At 38.1% G+C, this 19,060-nt stretch overlaps 1 protein-coding gene and 1 long non-coding RNA gene across 2 annotated transcripts in view; both read right to left on the bottom strand.

Annotated features, from left to right (window-relative positions):
* LOC126976452 (uncharacterized) overlaps positions 1-13,832 on the bottom strand; it is a 160,865-nt gene extending 147,033 nt beyond the window's left edge. Inside the window, exon 1 of the long non-coding RNA XR_007731913.1 lies at positions 13,789-13,832. This is a non-coding gene — a long non-coding RNA (uncharacterized LOC126976452). The remainder of the gene's footprint in view (positions 1-13,788) is intronic.
* Positions 1-19,060, bottom strand: part of LOC126976380 (protein lin-10-like) — a 222,462-nt gene that overhangs the window by 147,033 nt on the left and 56,369 nt on the right. The window lies entirely within an intron of this gene.

Raw genomic sequence — 19,060 nt, 5'->3', positions numbered from 1 at the left:
CATAGTAACGCAAGGTAACATAAATCGCGTGTGTAAAACTTAGCTTGTCACGCACACTAAAGTAATAAACCTGGCTTGTTTTCATCGCTTGTCTAGCAGAAAGAGGCTCTATCTAGATGTACAAATTATCTAATATAGAAACATAGTCCACGTCACACTAATGACAACAACAAAACAACAATGACAGAACGATATAAAGCTATTGTTTCGAGTTAAAGAATACTTATAAAAAACAATATACCTATGGCTGGGAAATGTTTGACACATGTTTTTTTTTTTTGGTTGCTTCGGAGATGGTTTCCAATAGAAATAGATTAATTAATTAGATTGTATACACAATTATTTTTATACTTTTTAGTGTATATTATATCTATTGTTTTGGAAAAGTGTTTTTGAAGTCGGTTGTTTTTTTTGTTGAATTTTTTTTTATTTATAGATATTAGTTATTGGATGTAGATATAGAATTTAATGTTAAGTTTATATGATATTTATTTTGTACATTTTGCAACATAAGGCATTGACTAAGAAAATGCATTGAGTTTAAACCTCTGTGGTTTTTACAATTTTTTTTTTAATTTTTGTAAATTATTATATTTAAATAAGACATTTAAAAAAATCATGGTTTAAAATAGTGTAAGTAAAAATGATTTTATTGTAAAAAAAAAGCGAGGAGTACATGGTATCAATAGTTATAAATATTTTATGAACAGATATACAGAAGGGTTATTTTGATAATATCTTGAAAAGCACCCCACGCTTTTTTTTACAATAAAATCATTTTTTCTTACACTATTTTTAATTCAATTTTTTTAAGATTTATTTTCTATACTTAGTGGGATTTTCTATAAAAGCGTATTTTTTTAGTTTTTCTTTTATTTACTTTTAATTTTTTAGTTTTCTTTTTGTTATATTGAATTGTCATTGGCCCTTAATATGCCAAAATTCGAGTTAATCCGACGTCTTGAAGGGGGTCAAAATCATGTTCAAAGATTCCGTTACATACTGACACACGTATGAAGCTAATAAAAGCGTATTATAAAGGTATCTAACATGTAATCTGCCAGTTCCCGTATGACTTGAGCATCTCGGATCCCGGCATCACGTCCAGCTCTAGCATGCGGCATAACAATTTCGTAACCTGTCGGCGATCACGTTGGCCGACATATGATTTCCCCCGAGACCAACTGGCCGACGAAAAAATCAACGCTCGTGCCACGTAACACCGCTGTTGTATTGATTGCGGCACAAGGCTAAACGAGCTTTTGAACACGGCTCTGTGTACGTTTTGATTTTTACGAGCTTTTTGCCTGCGTAACGTTTGCATCATTACGCCGCTTGAATTTTATGCTTCCATATTTTATTCGGGGAAACGAGGATGGCACTCTGTTGTGCGATCACGTTGTTTAACCGGTTTTTAATGTAACAAGTTATTTTTATGATAGTAATGAAGAATTAATGGCTAATCGATATATACAGGGTCAGGTCTACTTATGAAGCTGTTACCCGCGAGTTTGTCCGCATTTACCAGTGTTACCATATTAGTTGCTGTTCCTACTACATGCATATACAACTTAAACAATCATACAAATAAAATTTTATGAACGATGCGGGACTCGAACCCGCAACCTCTCACGTTTAGATTAGCAAGAGCGACATCTCAAGTCAATTTCCTAATATGCAAATATTGGGGTTGAGCAGGTTATCAACTGTAAACTAGATCCTGTCGATGAAGCCACAACCTGAGAGTTGAACATAGCATACTAGATATTATAAACGATTCGTCACTCGAACGGTTGCCTCAGTTGAAAAGAGTTCGAATCCCACATCGTTCATAAAATTTTGTTTCCAGTTCTTTTTGCGTAACTAATTCGAGAAGTGAGGGTTATCACTTTAAAAACATAACGAATTGTTTAAACAATCATATTATATCTCTTATCGCTAAGGCAGCGTTCGTAAGTCATGTTATCGTTCGACCGTTTTTTCTCTGACTTACTTTGCAAATCCGACTACCACGAAAAAGTCTTTTAATTTTTCTACAAATAATGTGGCTTTCTATTGGTAGCAGAATTTACAAAATCGCTACGGTAGATCCAGAGATTACCCCCTGCAACCTCTTTATCAGAGATTATTTAAAAATCAGGTCAAGGAGTTGTTAAAGTTAAACCTTCTCAGACTTGTGTTGTGAGAGCTTCGCCAAATTGTACGTTAGCAAATTTACAATTCGCAATGCGTTAAAATTCTTTGTTTAAATTCATATTTGATTTGGTTATTTTTGTAATCTTTTCCATTACCTTCGACATTATAAATCGACTCGTAGATTAGGCGTTATATTGCGGTAAAATCCATTGTCAGTTAAAAATGTTCCCTTAAAGCCTCGCCTAGTATCGGAATACTGGGTCTCGAAATCTCGAGCGATTGCCAATTCCGTGGCAATCTGAAGGGTAAAGCCAAATTTTCCATAAAAAAAATGTTATTAATGATAATCTTTAGTGTTAATTTCGCTAAGTTTGATAAAACCAATTCGACACATGTTTCACCTTCACAAGAGTTCCGAAACACAGTAATGCTTACACATAACTGCTTCAGGGCAGAATTAAGCGCCGTTGTGGTACCCATAATCTAGCCGGCATCCGGTGCAAAGGAGCCTACCACTGGCATAACTAATTGTACAGTGTAGGCGAATTGATACATCTACCGTACACGTTATTCTTTTGAGTTTCTTTTTTTATTAACCACTTCTATTTTTTGACTTAGGTACACGCGAAAGCCAAATTTTTTAAGGAAATAATTTAAGGAATTTTGGTGCATCCCTTTCAATACATTGTAAAAAATATAATCTAAAATCCTAACACGGTAAATATAGATTAAAAAGAGTGGCAATGAGTTTCTTGCTACTTCTTGTCATTAAAGGCGAGGCATTTATTTTCTCTAAATTGATTCATTTAGAATTCTTTTTAATGTCATTTCTAATATACTAGACACTACTACCGCTTCGGAAACAAATGGCGCTCTGAGAGAGAAGAATCGGCGCAAGAAACTCTCCCAGCATTCTTTTTTTGTGCGCTTTTCAATAAAAATATACAATATTGTACAATCATTTCTATCACTATAAAATAATCACAATCTAGTCCCAGGCTGTCCGATCATTTAAATATTCAGCAGTGGAGTAATAGGATTTACGACAGAGCCATTTTTTTTTATAAAACATTTAAATTTATGTATTGATAATGCCTGAACAGTGGCTTTATTATAGAAGTGTATACATTTACCCTTAAAGCTATTATGTATCTTATGAAGCCTACTAGAATTAGTTGCAAGCAATCCCTTATTTCTAGTGTTATAATAATGAAAATCTCTATTAAGAGCAAAGAAAGCTCAACTCATCCGAAATGGTAGTTAAAACTTAGACACTCAAAAGTGTAATTTTGTCCTTATTGAATTAATGATTGTTCTTTGTTTTTTAGTTGCCCTAATAAACAAATAAATAAACAAACTCATCAATACAGCACCTTAAGTTATCCGGAGTCAAATTCACATCCACGCTAGGAACCTAACAAGGTTTTTGATGTATCTCCGTTCAAGATACGATTTATAACACAAATTGCTTATGCATATCGAACGAGGATTTTAGTTGAAAATAACAAATGCAAATAAACAAGATACAAAGGGGGCGCGATATGAAATCTGCATACAGAATACAATTTAATCCCAAGAAACATTGATGTAAGACAGTGTATCATCACATAAATTTCTTCGGAGGAGTCTATAGAAAGAAAATTGATATATTTTTTAAAAGACATAAAGGCATAAAAGGTGTCATTTCTAATATACTAGATACTACTACCGCTTCGAAAACAAATGGCGCTCTGAGAGAGAAGAAGCGGCGCAAGAAACTCTCCCGTCATTATTTTTTTGCGCTCTTTTTAACGAAATATACAATATTGCACTGTCATTGCTATTGCTATAAAATAATCATAATCTAGTCCCAGGCTATCGGATCACTCAGATATTCAGCTGTGGAGCATTAGGATTTACATAAAAAGAGATTTTTTTTTTTCAAAACTAGATGATACTTAACACTGAAGCAGGATTTTTAAATTAACAGTATTTTTACATGGCGTAAAAAAATTCTGAATGTGACTCTATTTTAATTTCTTATGTCTAGCTAGCTTCATACTGGATAATCATTTTTGAATTAAATTTACGGGATTGTATGGACAAGTTGTATAGACAAATTTTCCAGACTCTAAAGCAGCATTATTTAAAAAAAAACTACAAACTTCACCACACAAATACGCTCGATTGCTCAGTGTGCCACGCGTTAATTTATACGAAAGATTGCATTTTGTCGTATGAATCCTCTTAGGATAGTTTTCCTCACAAACCAGTGCTGTAACCCTTTCCGTCGTTTTCGTAATGTCGGAGGAGTTATCGAAGGGTCTTCTTTCGGACGACCTTATTATAATATCGGGTATACCCGATAAGGGTTTTGTTCCAATTGTTACTGTTATTCGACTGGAAAGATTTCATCGCATCTTTTACTTTCACGCGTGCAATCTTAATTATATTTGTACTACAATCAGTCAATTCTCACATCGAAAAAGTTACACGAACACACACAAATTAAAAGAGTTCAACGCTGAGGCTACGAAAAATTAAACTTATATACTAGCTGCTGCCCGTGACATCGTCCGCGCAGACGCCATAAGCAGAAAAAATATTATAGCTTGATTTGTTAACAAGCGCTAGCAACGCCATAAGATATCCCAATAAATAATTACATTTCTTTAACTACTGTTAATATTTAAATACTATTTAATATAACTATCACTACGATTAGAAATAACTGTAATATCATATTTAGATCTTTAGTTAACTTGATTCGTGTAAGTTAGTTGGCACTGCAGCAGTTGGTAGCATCATCACGGTAGACGGTCGTGCCCTATATAAGCCAGAGCACTCAGTTCGAGGTGGTTGCTTATCTCAGCGGATACTCCACAGGCAATGCCGCTTGCGCCTCTCTCTCCTCAAGAGAAGGTCGCCTTCGATGTATGCTTAGAGGGCACCTGCCCAAAGCCAACTGCAGGTGGTGTTTAGTGGGTAAGCACCTAGGTTTTCACGTGAGTGCCACATAACCAACGCAGACTTAGGCTGCGTTGGTATGCATGAGCATTCACCACCTGCCTCCCGTCGTTATCCCGGAGGGTAGCCCTTTCCCTTTGTTTGGGCGCAAAAAAAAATCAAGGAGGCATTACTTATTGTGAATTCTAAGGGGTAACGCTGCCCAAATTGAATTGAGTCAGTAATTATTATAATTATTAGTGGAAACCGTAAAATACAGATATTACAATTTTATTAAGTGCGTTTAAATTACCAACCCCTTCTACATATATATATATTATGTAATGTAACCTGTATCTTGTCCCAACCTCTTTTTAATATTCATGCATAATTTAAACATACATTAATACAATTTCACTATACAGTATTTTTTTTTATGGAATAGGAGGACAAACGAGCGTACGGGTCACCTGGTGTTAAGTGATCACCGCCGCCCACACTCTCTTGCAACACCAGAGGAATCACAGGAGCGTTGCCGGCCTTTAAGGAAGGTGTACGCGCTTTTCTTGAAGGTACCCATGTCGTATCGTCCCGGAAACACCGCACAAGGAAGCTCATTCCACAGCTTCGTTGTGCGAGGAAGAAAGGTCTAGGTCCCCGACAATTCGAGCTGCTCTGCGTTGCACGCGGTCAAATGGTTCGAGCTGATACTGGGGTGCGCCAGACCAGAGATGACAGCAATACTCCATGTGAGGCCGGACCTGCGCTTTGTAGAGCGCTAGAATGTGGGCCGGCTTGAAGTATTGCCGTGCTCTATTTATGACGCCCAGTTTCTTCGAAGCCAATTTGGCTTTGCCCTCCAGATGGCCACGGAATTGGCAATCACTCGAGATTTCGAGACCCAGTATTCCGATACTAGGCGAGGCTTTCAGGGAAGTGTTCTCGAAGAGCGGTGATACGGCAAATGGGGTTTTTTTAGTGGTAAACGCGCAAACTTGAGTCTTCTGGGGGTTAAATTGGACAAGGTTCAACTTACCCCATTCCGCGACCTTCTCGAGAGAGGACTCGATACACACAAGTTTCTCCCGGCACTGCTCGACGTTTTCCCGAGAGAGACGCACTCCAGCGTTCACGGGCTTGGGATTCGAGCAATAACCGTCGACAACGACCTGTATGCTGCGCCCAGTGAGGAAGCTGGAGGTCCACTTGCATAAGCTCTCGGGAAACCCAAATGATGGAAGTTTTGCGAGGAGCGCCTTGTGCCATACACGATCAAAGGCCTTCGCTATATCAAGACCAACTGCCAGGCCTTCCCCCTTGCTTTCAATAGCCGCCGCCCATCTATGTGTTAGGTATAACAGAAGATCGCCAGTCGACCGACCATGGCGAAAGCCGTATTGCCGGTCGTTGATCAACTGGTGACCCTCAAGATATACTAAGAGCTGGCGGTTAATTATGCTCTCCATGATTTTGGAGAGTAGGGAGGTAATAGCAATAGGCCTGTAGTTTGCCGGATCCGAACTGTCTCCTTTTTTTGGGATCGGATGGACAAGGGCTGGCTTCCATGAATGAGGGACTACGCCTTTTGAATAAGAGTGCCGGAATAAACGCGTTAGCACCGGCGTCAACTCAGGGGTACACGTTCTAATCACGATTGGAGAAATGCCATCCGGCCCGCTCGACTTCCTGACGTCCAACGAAAACAGAGCTCGCCTAACAGTCTTCTGTCGGAACTGTACTTCAGGCATGGAGCTCTGACATCGCGGGATGGTCGGCGGTGTTTTTCCGTTGTCGTCAAGAGTCGAGTTGGAGGCAAAAAGAGTGCACAGGAGATCGGCTTTCTCCTTTGCCGTATGGGCCAGGGTGTCATTCCTCATGTGCAACGGGGGCATGGACGGCTGGTTAAAGTTACCAAGAGCAGCTTTCGACAACGACCAGAACTTGCGTGTCCCGGTCGGGTAGCTGTAAAGCTGCTCGCTAATTTTGACGACGTGCTTCGATTTCGCACGGGCGATTTGCCGCTTAAAAAATCTGGAGGCACGGTTATATTTCCTCTTCAGAACTTTGTAGTTCGGATCCTTTGAGCCCAGCGCCGCAACCCAAGTTCGATGCGCCCGTTTTTTGCAGTCAGATGCTGCTTTAACTGACGCATCGAATCAGGGCTGTGATCTGCCACCGATCGGTACTACAGAGCTTGGTATAAAAATATCAATGCCCTGCAGTATCACATCGGCTACTGCAACGGCGCAGGCACTAGGATCATCCGAAGGGAAACAAACCCTGCCCCAAGGGTAGGATGCAAAAAAGGAACGCATCCTATCCCAATCTGCTGACTTGTAGTGCCATACGCGGCGGGTCGCTGGTGGTCTGCGACGTTGGCGTCGGACAGGCACTACACTCCTGACCTGGCAATGGTCGTTCCAAGAGGGGCGTCGACAGAGACCTAGTAACCATCGGGATCTGCGGATCGGATGTGGGAAATTATGCACAGATCGCCCTGCGTAGTCTGTAGTACGTGATCCAAGCCATTCGGCATTGTGCCCGTTGAAATCACCCAAGACTACGATTTCAGCGGAGGGGATCTGAGCAAGCACGTCATCAAATGCCGCTTGAACGCAGCCCATGAGGTGATCCGTTTCTGCGTTACCACTATGGGACCTGTAGACACACGCATAGATGCGGACGCGGTCCTCTAAATCTACGCGGAGCCAGAGAGTAGACAGGTCCCTACCCTCAAAATTGCCGAGACGGCGACAGCAGATATCCTCCCTAACGTACACACATACCCCGGCATGAGGCATGAAATTATGCTCAAATTTGTACTCGGGGTACGTTTAATATGACGTATGTTAAAAATTAAACGATTTTGATAGAATAGTTGTTTTTTAAAATATGTGACTATTAGTCTTTTATTGTTTTAGTAATGTTGGATGTATTGTGAGGACCCATAATCTAGCCGGCATCCTGTGCAAAGGAGCCTCCAACTGCTACAAGTCTATGTTCATACTCATAATGCGCATGAAGTAGATGTCATGCTCCGAGCTTATTCACAGACACTACACATGGGTAAGGTGTTAATGTGTTAAACGTCGCAGCTTTTGTTAATCGACCAGTAGCAATCGCAATAATCTATCGTCAGTTAGATACTACGGTACTTGAACTTTGTTAATCTGATAAGACAAGTACCTACTTGATAGTATTAGCGTCAGATACAACTCCAAATATCGTTCAATCAAGCAATATATGCGTCAGCAACAGCAAATAGAGTCAATTGTAACCAAACACCTACAGCTACCGGTATCATATATACATACATACATTCACGCCTTGTTACGTCGCGGTAGGCAGAGACAATAGAATGCCATTTGCTTCTATCCTTACAAACCTCACGCGCTTCCTCTACATTCAATACTCTTTTCATACATGCTCGCCGGTTGCGGATACTCCGGACCTTTCCTTTTCTTAAATCGTCCCCAATATCGTGGACGAATGTTCTACGAGGTCTCCCGTGCCCGACTAACCCACACACACTTGTCTCATATATTTGTAGCGTCATTCTTTCTTCACTCATTCGCTCCACGTGTCCAACCCATTTCAGCACTCCTTTCTTAGTCCTTGTCACAACATCCTCTTTCAGACCACGAACTAGTAAAAAAAGAAGGAAGCACCGTGATATTAGCAAGAGCACCATTATGCTAGTGTGTATGCGGTTACGGGGTATACCAGTTACACAATTTTTTTTCCCCTTAAATAATCATAATAAAAAATATTGAAGTTTCTATAATATATATATATATGAGAGAGCACTTTATCGATATTATTGGATAGGAAATGGTGTGAAATTATAGACATTTACTGCCGTTTACAATAAGCTATCTATCTATCTATCATTAACTTACTAGAGGTAAACAAATTTTTCCTTTTCGCCTAACATCAAACCTATATTGGACATAACTATGGATACATAAGACCTTGTCATTAAACGATGACAGCAATTTATCCGTAACTAGAGATACGTTACTGAAAACGGCCGTTATTCAACTGCTATAAGAAACGTCTGATTGGTCTCATTTTAAAAAAGCATTCATATATTTATAGATCGGTTTGGAAATGAAAGGTCGCATTTCTTTAGCTTTTATTTTATTTAAGACACTTGAGATGGATCACCGAATTATTATGTAGAATTGTAGCTGTTAGTAGATTTTTGCAAAGTGTTTCAAGAAGTATTTTTTCTGTTTGACTGTTACACAACTATTAAAAGACATGTACATAATTTTTATATGGCCTATCTAGATATTATAAACTGGGAGAAAATAAGAAAGAACACAATTTAATTCATTCTGTTATAATTAATTATTCCATTTAAAATATTTATTGATAAAAGTTCTAAATGTAATGTTGCTAAAGAACAAAGAAATTAAATACATAGCAGGCACCGTACAGACATTTTGATTGGTACCGGTACATAGTCTATTATTATTGTCTGTGACAATAGTGATAATAAGTATACAAACAATTTTAAATAAGTTATCAAGGAGTTAGTTACTGGTCATAAAATTTTACAAATCACCATGCATCGTTCAGTTGCGAGGTTCCGACTTGAAATGAATCGCGTGTGATAAAATGCAAATGTCCCCCATTTATTGCATAACCATAAATAAACTGAATGCAAACTGACTAACCGACCAATTTATAAACCTCTTTTCAACCGACTTTAAAAAATGAGCGATATTCTCAATTCGACTATATTATTATGTGCTGTTTTGTTATATCTCCGCAGGATATCCACCAATCTGAAATTTTCTCTAATTTTAAAAGTATACATCTAATATATAAAATTCTCGTGTCATGGTGTTAAACTTTGAACTCCTCCGAAACGGCTTGACCGATTCTCATGAAATTTTGAGTGCATATTGGATAGGTAGGTCTGAGAATCGGACAACATCTATTTTTCATCCCCCTAAATATTAAGGTTGGTCCACACAAAATTATTTTTTTAATTTTTTTGTCATTTTGTTTTAAATTTGTTTGATTATGATTCAGCATTAAAAATACATACAACTTCAAATTTTCACCCATCTACGGTCAACGGTTACTTTTGTATCACGATTTTAATATCGGAAATACAACGTTTGCTGGGTCAGCTAGTTATATATATAAATTAGCTTTTTGGTTGTTTCAGCAATACCTTTTTTTTTTAAGTTCCTACACGCGTTTCGAGTGTACTGTAGTTGTGTCATGACATTGACACACGATGGCGCCTAGAATCTTCTATACTAGGCATGATTTTTGTAGAGTTGCACCCGTAGCGCCCGTAGTAGTTTGTAGCTATATAATATGTTATTGATGGTTGTTTTGTATCAGAATTGAATAATGTTTAAACAAAGTTGAGTATTATACATTTACATTTACTAAGCTAGTAAAATGCTTCCATGAAATTGGTAACTCTAGAAGGTCATTATTGAATAGTAATTAGGTCAAGCTCGTACTCGAAACTTCTGTGGCCTACTACTAGCCTAGCCTAGCCTAGACTAGCCAGCGGGAAATATATTTATATGCATTTAAAACTGTTTTTTTTTTATGGAATAGAAGGACAAACGAGCGTACGGGTCACCTGGTGTTAAGTGATCACCGCCGCCCACATTCTCTTGCAACACCAGAGGAATCACAAGAGCGTTGCCGGCCTTTAAGGAAGGTGTACGCGCTTTTTTTAAGGTACCCATGTCGTATCGTCCCGGAAACACCGCACAAGGAAGCTCATTCCACAGCTTTGTAGTACGTGGAAGAAAGCTCCTTGAAAACCGCACTGTGGAGGACCGCCACACATCGAGATGGTGGGGATGATAACCTAACTTATGGCGTGTCGTGCGAAGGTGGAATTCGGCGGCAGGAATCAGGTTGAATAGCTCTTCGGAACCCTCCCCGTGATAAAGCGGTAGAAGACACACAATGAAGCGACGTCTCTACGCAACGCCAAGTGATCTCAACTGTGACTTTTATTCAAAATATTCACGTTGCTGCAAGCATCTTTACCTCGCACGAACATATACGTAACTCAGTGGAGAAATATTTGAGCTAAACGCGCGTAAAATAATTTTGACATAATTTTTAACCACATGCTAGCACCAACCAGCTAATATCATGGATAAATTCTGTCGCCTGGTGCTAAAAGGGCCAAAGTATGTTTTCGTATGAAACGAGATTGTAATGCCAGTTTATTGTAAAAGTATGATATTTTTTGTGCTAAAAGGGCGTTAGTGTATTAACAATCTTTCAAAATTTACTATGTAAAAAAGGCCAATGTAGCTTTCATACAGTTAAGTAAAAAAAAAATGATAAAAAGGGCTGCAGTATATTTAAGCCGCTAAGAAAATAATGATTATTGATATTGGCCCTATTAGCACCAGGCCACAGAATTATACATCAGCTGAATCTGTGCAATTAAATCTCATGTGATCCGTCACTTGTCAAACGTAACGAATGTGATATTCCACGTAACGAAGCCAGGCCAATAGTGAATATTCAAATTGCAATAAATGAAACAGTAAAGTAATAAAGTCGACATGCGAAATTCAGTTGACGAGGCTCTCGCAGGCACGCAGGCGGCAGTGCCCGACAGAGCGGTTCAATGTTCGTTAATTCGATTATCGACAATGGATGAGTTATGCGCCTATTTGCCTGTGTGCGATACGTTTAATATAAAAATTATTTCTAAATGTTAAGTTTCTATGAGTGTTAAGTCCGCCTAAGTTTTGCCTTAACCTACGAGACAGTCAGTGCCAGAATTTGGCGAGTAAACATCTCCTGGGGATATGTATGTAGAGGCGAAGCACGTGTCGAATTAGTTTAAGACAAATTTTAGCTGAATTAACACTCAAGTACTCGTACCATTTGGATAATTATAGATTACCGCAAAGTAACGCCTAATTGAAAAAATCTTGAACCTATTTCTACCTGAAAGGTGTTCATTTCTATGGTTCCGTACAAAAGGTAACCTAAGGAAACTAGTTAGGCAGCTAAAATGTTGACGTAGAGTATGCATGAATTGATTGAATATTGCCGCTAAGAATAAATATAAAAAGCCGCAAATTTAAAAAAAATGTACGAAGCAAGGAAAGATTTGACTGCGAGTTGGACTAGCTCTTGACCGGAGCAGTACCCTACCTGATGTTTAGGAGCATGATAGGCCATTGGAGAGTGAGGCCTCTTGCATGCACACGATTTTTCGCCGTCTTAAGTCTTCAGTCAATGCGTCGTGTGAACGTACGGTCGTCAGTGTTGTATTGATCACTGTGGTAATGGCCGTGTTAGCTGCACCGTGAATACTAAGCCTAATGTACAAAAGTGACCCTGAGCCAAAAAGCCTAACGAAGGAAAGTTTAATGTGCCTCTAATAAGTAGGCTCAATTGAAAATAGATACAGCTCACTATATCAATTTTCCCTTGCAGAGCCGTTTCCGAATTCCGATTACCGGTTGAGGCAGTGGTCTACATACGAAGCAGTATCTTTAATGTTATTTTTACCTACGTTAAACCTGACTTCAGATATTAACAAAATAAAAATATACATTTTATAAAAAAAATACATGTTCCGACTTCATCAAATCTAATAAATTATTTATCTTTACATGTATATTTCTTGTGTGCGTGTGTATGTCACTGAACTCCTCCTAGACGGCTGGACCGATTTTGATGATATTTTTGTGAGTTCCAGTGAATTTGAGATTGGTGTGTGTTTTCAGGTGGATTCGAGAATGGTTTAGATTCACAATTAAACTACCTCCTAAACGACTGGACCGATTTTGATGATTTTTTTGTATGTTTCAGTGAATTTGAGATTGGTTTAGATTCTCAATTCTGTCCATATAATATAATTCTCCTGCTCATGTGTATTTTAGTGAACTCCTCGTAACGGCTGGGCCGATTTTTCAAATTTAAGACGTGTGTACATGACAACGTCTGTCGGGTCCACTAGTGATAATATATTTCATGACAACCTTAAATAAACGTCAGCTTAAAGCTAGTTGACAATGTCAACGTACTCATAAAGCTCAAATGAAAATGTCGTGCCCTTTGGGGTCCATTTGCAGACTAATTCACCTGACTACGTACGAGTGTCGGGACCGTATCGTTGGGTTACAGAGCATAACAATTTTATATTAATGAAGTCAGTGATCTTCTAAAATGATTTATGTATATTTTTTACTAGTGAGACGTCCTCGCTACGTGATCAAATAAAATCCAGTGTATCTACCACCTAACTGGCTGGCATAGATATTTCTCGGCACTCTGCCCCATGTTTCAAAAAATAAGTTAAAAAATTTATGAAAATACTGCAAGATGGTTAGTCATTGTTCGTAGTTATTGGCTTTTTCTTTTGTTTTCATTGTTTATTAAGTAAGTACCAAATTATTATTTTTATCAGCCTTTTGCTTGTAGCTTTATTTTTGATATATCTTTCAAAGTTATCTTTAGCTTAAGGTTACACAAAGTAAAAAGTTTTAGTTAAACAAAGAATGTATATTATACCTATTATGCATTTCGAGTTAGCCTATAAGTGGAGTGTACAACATTATAAAGGAATTATCCTTAGATTAAGATATGTATGCACATCGGCTTCCTAATTTCCTCCACAGTGCGGTTTACAAGGAGCTTTCTTCCACGTACTACAAAGCTGTGGAATGAACTTCCTTGTGCGGTGTTTCCGGGACGATACGACATGGGTACCTTCAAAAAAAGCGCGTACACCTTCCTTAAAGGCCGGCAACGCTACTGTGATTCCTCTGGTGTTGCAAGAGATTGTGGGCGGCGGTGATCACTTAACAACAGGTGACCCGTACGATCGTTTGTCCTCCTATTCCATTAAATAAAATAAAATTAATTATTAAAAAATAAAAAAATCTATTCCTCACATTTCACAACGCAGGAGCATTATTTTTAAAGACAAACACAGTTGAAACTCAGCACGGAGCCCGTGTTCGATCGAAACCGGGGTTCAATCCTCGCCCGCCACTTACCAATGCGTTTTCTTTACATCTCCTGAGGATGCCTCTACACGAAGCACGTGTCGAATTAGTTTAAAACCAATACCAGGGAGGCTCCTTTGTACCGGATGCCGGCTAGATTATGGTAATACAACGGCGCTTATTTCTGCCGTGAAACAGTAATGTGTAAGCATTACTGTGTTTCGGTCTAAAGGGCGCCGTAGCTAGTGAAATTACTGGGCAAATGAGACTTAACATTTTATGTCTCAAGGTGAGGAGCCCAGTTGTAGTGCCGCTCATAATTTTTCGAGTTTTTCAAGAATCCTAAGCGGCACTGCTTTGATATGGGCAGGGCGTATCAATTACCATCAGCTGAACGTCCTGCTCGACTCGACCCTTATATTCATAAAAAAAAAACACTTTATAAGATTCCTCTGATGTTGTAAGAGAGTTAGGGCCTTGGTGATACATACCATCACGTGACCCGTCTGCATGCTCGTTTGTCCTCCTCTTTAATAAAAAATAAATCAATACTTTAAGTAACACTATTGCAAAGATCGTAAAGAACAATTTTTTATTTTCAAGGTAAAATACAGTCCTTGCTTGCTGATAATGTAGCTTTCTATTTTTGATCCCTTTGAGGTGATTTTTTTTAATAACTTAAGTAGTGTTATAATCATCAGTTACCAAAAAACAATAAAAAAACATATCTTCAGTTTAAATTTATGAAACTCTAACGGTATTATTTCAAATTTAATTTCACATTTTCTACACAAGTTAAATTTAATAGCAAAATTTATGAACTTTACGTAAGTGGAACGGTTGGCTCAGTGGAAGATCGCTCGCACGGAACGAGAGGTCGCGTGTTCGAGACCCATATCGTTCATAAATTTTGTTTTTAAATTGAACTTGTGTAATGAATCCCAGAAGTGAGGGTTATCACTTTAAAAAATATCAAATTGTTCACATTTTCTACCAAACAAAGAGAAATATACGAATCAACTAAACAGAATGGTTCGTGAAATTATTATCATATTATATTTTTACACGAAAATAAACACTGACGGGAAAAATGAGGGTAGAGTTGGTTTTATTATTACATTTACGTAGAGATCTCTCTTTCATTAATCCAGCGAGGCACAACAACATTGATACATTCATTTAAATACACGGCCAATTTGCTCATTTGGAAGATCTAATGCGACCTAAATCCAGGATAGCGACTGTCGTTAGCAACAGTAAGGAATTAGCAACAAGTAAATCGCCTACACAAAGTTTATGCCACATTTGATTTTGAGAGTTGTTTTTCCCCTTGGATGCAAGCATTATTCCTGATAAACCTAGTTGCTAAACTATTAATATAATATTTCCAATATTATTATCTTATGCTACTAAACGATCATCTTATATATATATAATCTGAATCTCCAACGATTTTCATAAAATTAAGTATGCAGGGGATTTCGGGGGTGATAAATCGATCTAGCTAGGTTTCAATTTAAAAAAAATGGTTTTATCCATGTTTGAATGAGAAACAGCTACAATAACATTAGAATACAAAGGTAAATTTCGCCACTATATACAAGACTATTATAGCTCAGATGGGACATTGGGTGATCCGGAAAGCAGAAGACCCCGGTTCGAATCCAGATGTCCGATTAGTATATATATATATATATATATATATATATATATAATCTGAATCTCGGAAACGGCTCCAACGATTTTCATGAAATTTCGATTTGAAACAGGGGATTTTGGGGGCGATAAATCGATGTAGCTTGGTTTCAATTTAAAAATGTAGTGTTATCCGTGTTTTAGTGAGAAACAGCTACAATAACATTAGAATACGAAGGTAAATTTCGCCACTATTTACAAAACAGTAATAGTTGAGATGGGACATTGGGTGAAAACCGCACTGTGGAGGACCGCCATACGTCGAGATGGTGGGGATGATAACCTAACTTATGGCGTGTCGTGCGAAGGTGGAATTCGGCGGCAGGAATCAGCTTGAATAGCTCTTCGAAACACTCCCCGTGATAAAGCGGTAGAAGACACACAATGAAGCGACGTCTCTACGCAACGCCAAGTGATCCAGCCGTTCACAGAGCACTGAGTCCCCGACAATTCGAGCTGCTCTACGTTGCACGCGGTCAAATGGATCGATATTTACACCACAACCAAACTCTTTTAGTTTTTGCTGAGTTGCTAAAGATGTGTATGCTCTAGCGTTATCTTGGTGAAAGACCACACCGTTTCTATTGATCAATTCCGGTCGCTTTCTCTCAACTGTTTGCTTAGATCTCATCAGTTGTTGGCAGTAGAGATCCGAATTCTGCCCGGCGGTAAAAGCTCATACACACAAATTCACCAAAACCCAAAAATTCTGAGCAGCACTACAATTGCGCTCGTCACCTTGAGACATAAGATGTTAAGTCTCATTTGCCCAGTAATTTCACTAGCTACGGCGACTTTCAGACCGAATCACAGTAATGCTTACAAATTACTGCTTCACGGCAGAAAAAGGCGCCGTTGTGGTACCAATAATCTAGCCGGCATCTGGTGCAGGAGCCTCCCACTGGTGACCTTTGAACACGACCGTTTCATACGATCTTGTTCTACATGTTCCACTATATGTTATATTTATTATTATATTCTATTATTCTTATATATTAATCTATTGAGTTATATTAAACACATAATAAACTACATAAGTTATTATTTTTCAAACAGAACGATTTATATTTTCTGCATTGTTTCTTCGTAAGTAAGAAATATGTTTGTAAGCATAATCATTCATGAACTGTATAAAAAATCTTTACAAATGTAAAGTTTACGATTATTTTAATAGACAACTTAATCTTATCTCTAACCTTATGATATTAAAAATTGATATATTCGCACGCCTTACTCATGGTCCCGCGATACATCAAAGTGAATCCACTCGTACGTCACTAACTCGAACGAGATGTAAGGTCCGCTGGGAAAATTGCGAGAAACAACTCGCCAAGTCTTCAAATAGTTCAAGATATCTTAAGAAAATAAACGATCAATGCACAGCTGGCCGGGAAACTATAAATTGTCAACGAAGGACTTTTTAATAAATTTTAAATTAATAAACAAAGTAGAACTTCGCCGAGAAAGACGATATAAAATTCTACCTCCTAAGGGAGTGGGAAGATGGGATGAAATATCGTAAGGCTACAAATATTTTGTGTAGTTTATATTTTAACAGACATCTTGGGCTCGTTGTAAAGATTATCTTTAAGAGGTCAATACTTTCATCATACATCATGTAGCAAATAATTAACATTAATAAGCGCTAATGATTACATTTACGTACGTGAATATAATAAAGCTGTGGAAGGAGCTTCCTTGTGCGATGTACCTTAAAAAAAACCGCGTACACCTCGCCACAAATTAGGATATCATCCTCACCATCTGGATGTGTGGCGGTCCTCCACAGTGCGGTTTTCAAGGAGCTTTCTCCCTTGTACTATAAACCTGTGGAATGAGCTTCCTTGTGCGGTGTTTCCGGGACCATACGACATGGGTACCTTCAAAAAAAGCGCGTACACCTTCCTTAAAGGCCGACAATGCTGCTGTGATTCCTCTGGTGTTGCAAGATAATGTGGGCGGCTGTGATCACTTAACACCAGGTGACCAATATGCTCGTTTGTTCTCGTTTTCTATACAAAAATTTTTTGAAAGAAATTATATTGAGAACATGTTTTTCATCTCATCTCATTATTTTTATGATAGGGTCGAGACGAACAATACGCCCTGCCCATTACAATGCAGTGTTGCTCAGGGTTCTTGAAAAACCCGAAAATTTTAAGTTGCACTACAATTTCGCTCGTCACCTTGAGACATAACATGTTAAGTCTCATTTGCCTATTATTCATAGGCGCCATTGTGGTATCCATAGTCTATATATAGGCATCATATACAAAAGAGCCTTCCACTTTCTTTACAGTCTTTCTCTATCAAATATTTTTTCCAATTTTAAATTATTCACGAAAATAGTGGACATCCGAAGCTCACTATCATCCAATATATCCATAGGGTTCTGTAGACTTGAGAATAGATTAACAATAAACATTAATTTACCTGAACGCCCGACAACAACGTGAAGCGAAGTCGGAAAGTTTCATTAGAGTGGCTATTAGAGTGCTGGTTTTACTTCAGGGTATCGAGTGCTAGATTTACGGCTGCCAATTCAATTTATCGAGTTTGTCGAGGACAGAACTCCTACTTACAAGATTTTAGGTGTCAATAAATCCCTTTTACACTTTACCTCGGGCTTTGTAAACATGAAAACATTATCTGTGTTTTTAAACTTTTATAATCGCAGAACTTTAACATTTTAATTATTATGACTTGATGCCGTTATTTCAAGCCAATTGCATGAATCGTGGTCGCGATGGGACTGCGGAGGTGGCGAGAAATGTATTATATGAAATCAATAAAATACATATCGTGAGTACCCGTCATAATAATTACAAATGAATATCTGTGTTCTTACAAACAAGTTTAACATGTGTTGAACACTTGTTTTAAGAAAGTTCTATTACAAATTCTGTTGTTTACCGTTAAACAATTTTTAGACATTGATTATATTTAAACACGAGTCGCAGCTTGTTTAAGGTGTGTCTACCGGATAGAGCATATTCAAGGAAGATTTAGATTATATGATGACAGCTGACAAATTTGCGTTCCGTCCGTTTTGTTCCTGAATATGTCGTGCTTAACGAAGTTATCGTTAAACATAAGCTAAATACTGTTTTGTAAAAGAAAAAGATCAACTACATTATAGACATCCGCGTCGTTATTGTTAGGTTACTCACGTTGTTACATTTAGTTCACTGTTTAACAAAACACGAGTCTAAGCCATGCTTAAATATTTTTTTTTGTAATAACACTGTATTTGTTTAAAACGGCTTTACTCACGGTTTGTCGAAGTAGGCACCGACTAGTTTCTAACCATTCGGAGGCGTGATCAGGTTGAGTTTTAC

This window comes from Leptidea sinapis, chromosome 40, assembly GCF_905404315.1.
Source record: "Leptidea sinapis chromosome 40, ilLepSina1.1, whole genome shotgun sequence".
Classification (NCBI taxonomy): domain Eukaryota; kingdom Metazoa; phylum Arthropoda; class Insecta; order Lepidoptera; family Pieridae; genus Leptidea; species Leptidea sinapis.
The sequence above is the reverse complement of the archived record's forward strand: the minus strand, read 5'-3'. Positions and strand labels throughout refer to the sequence as shown.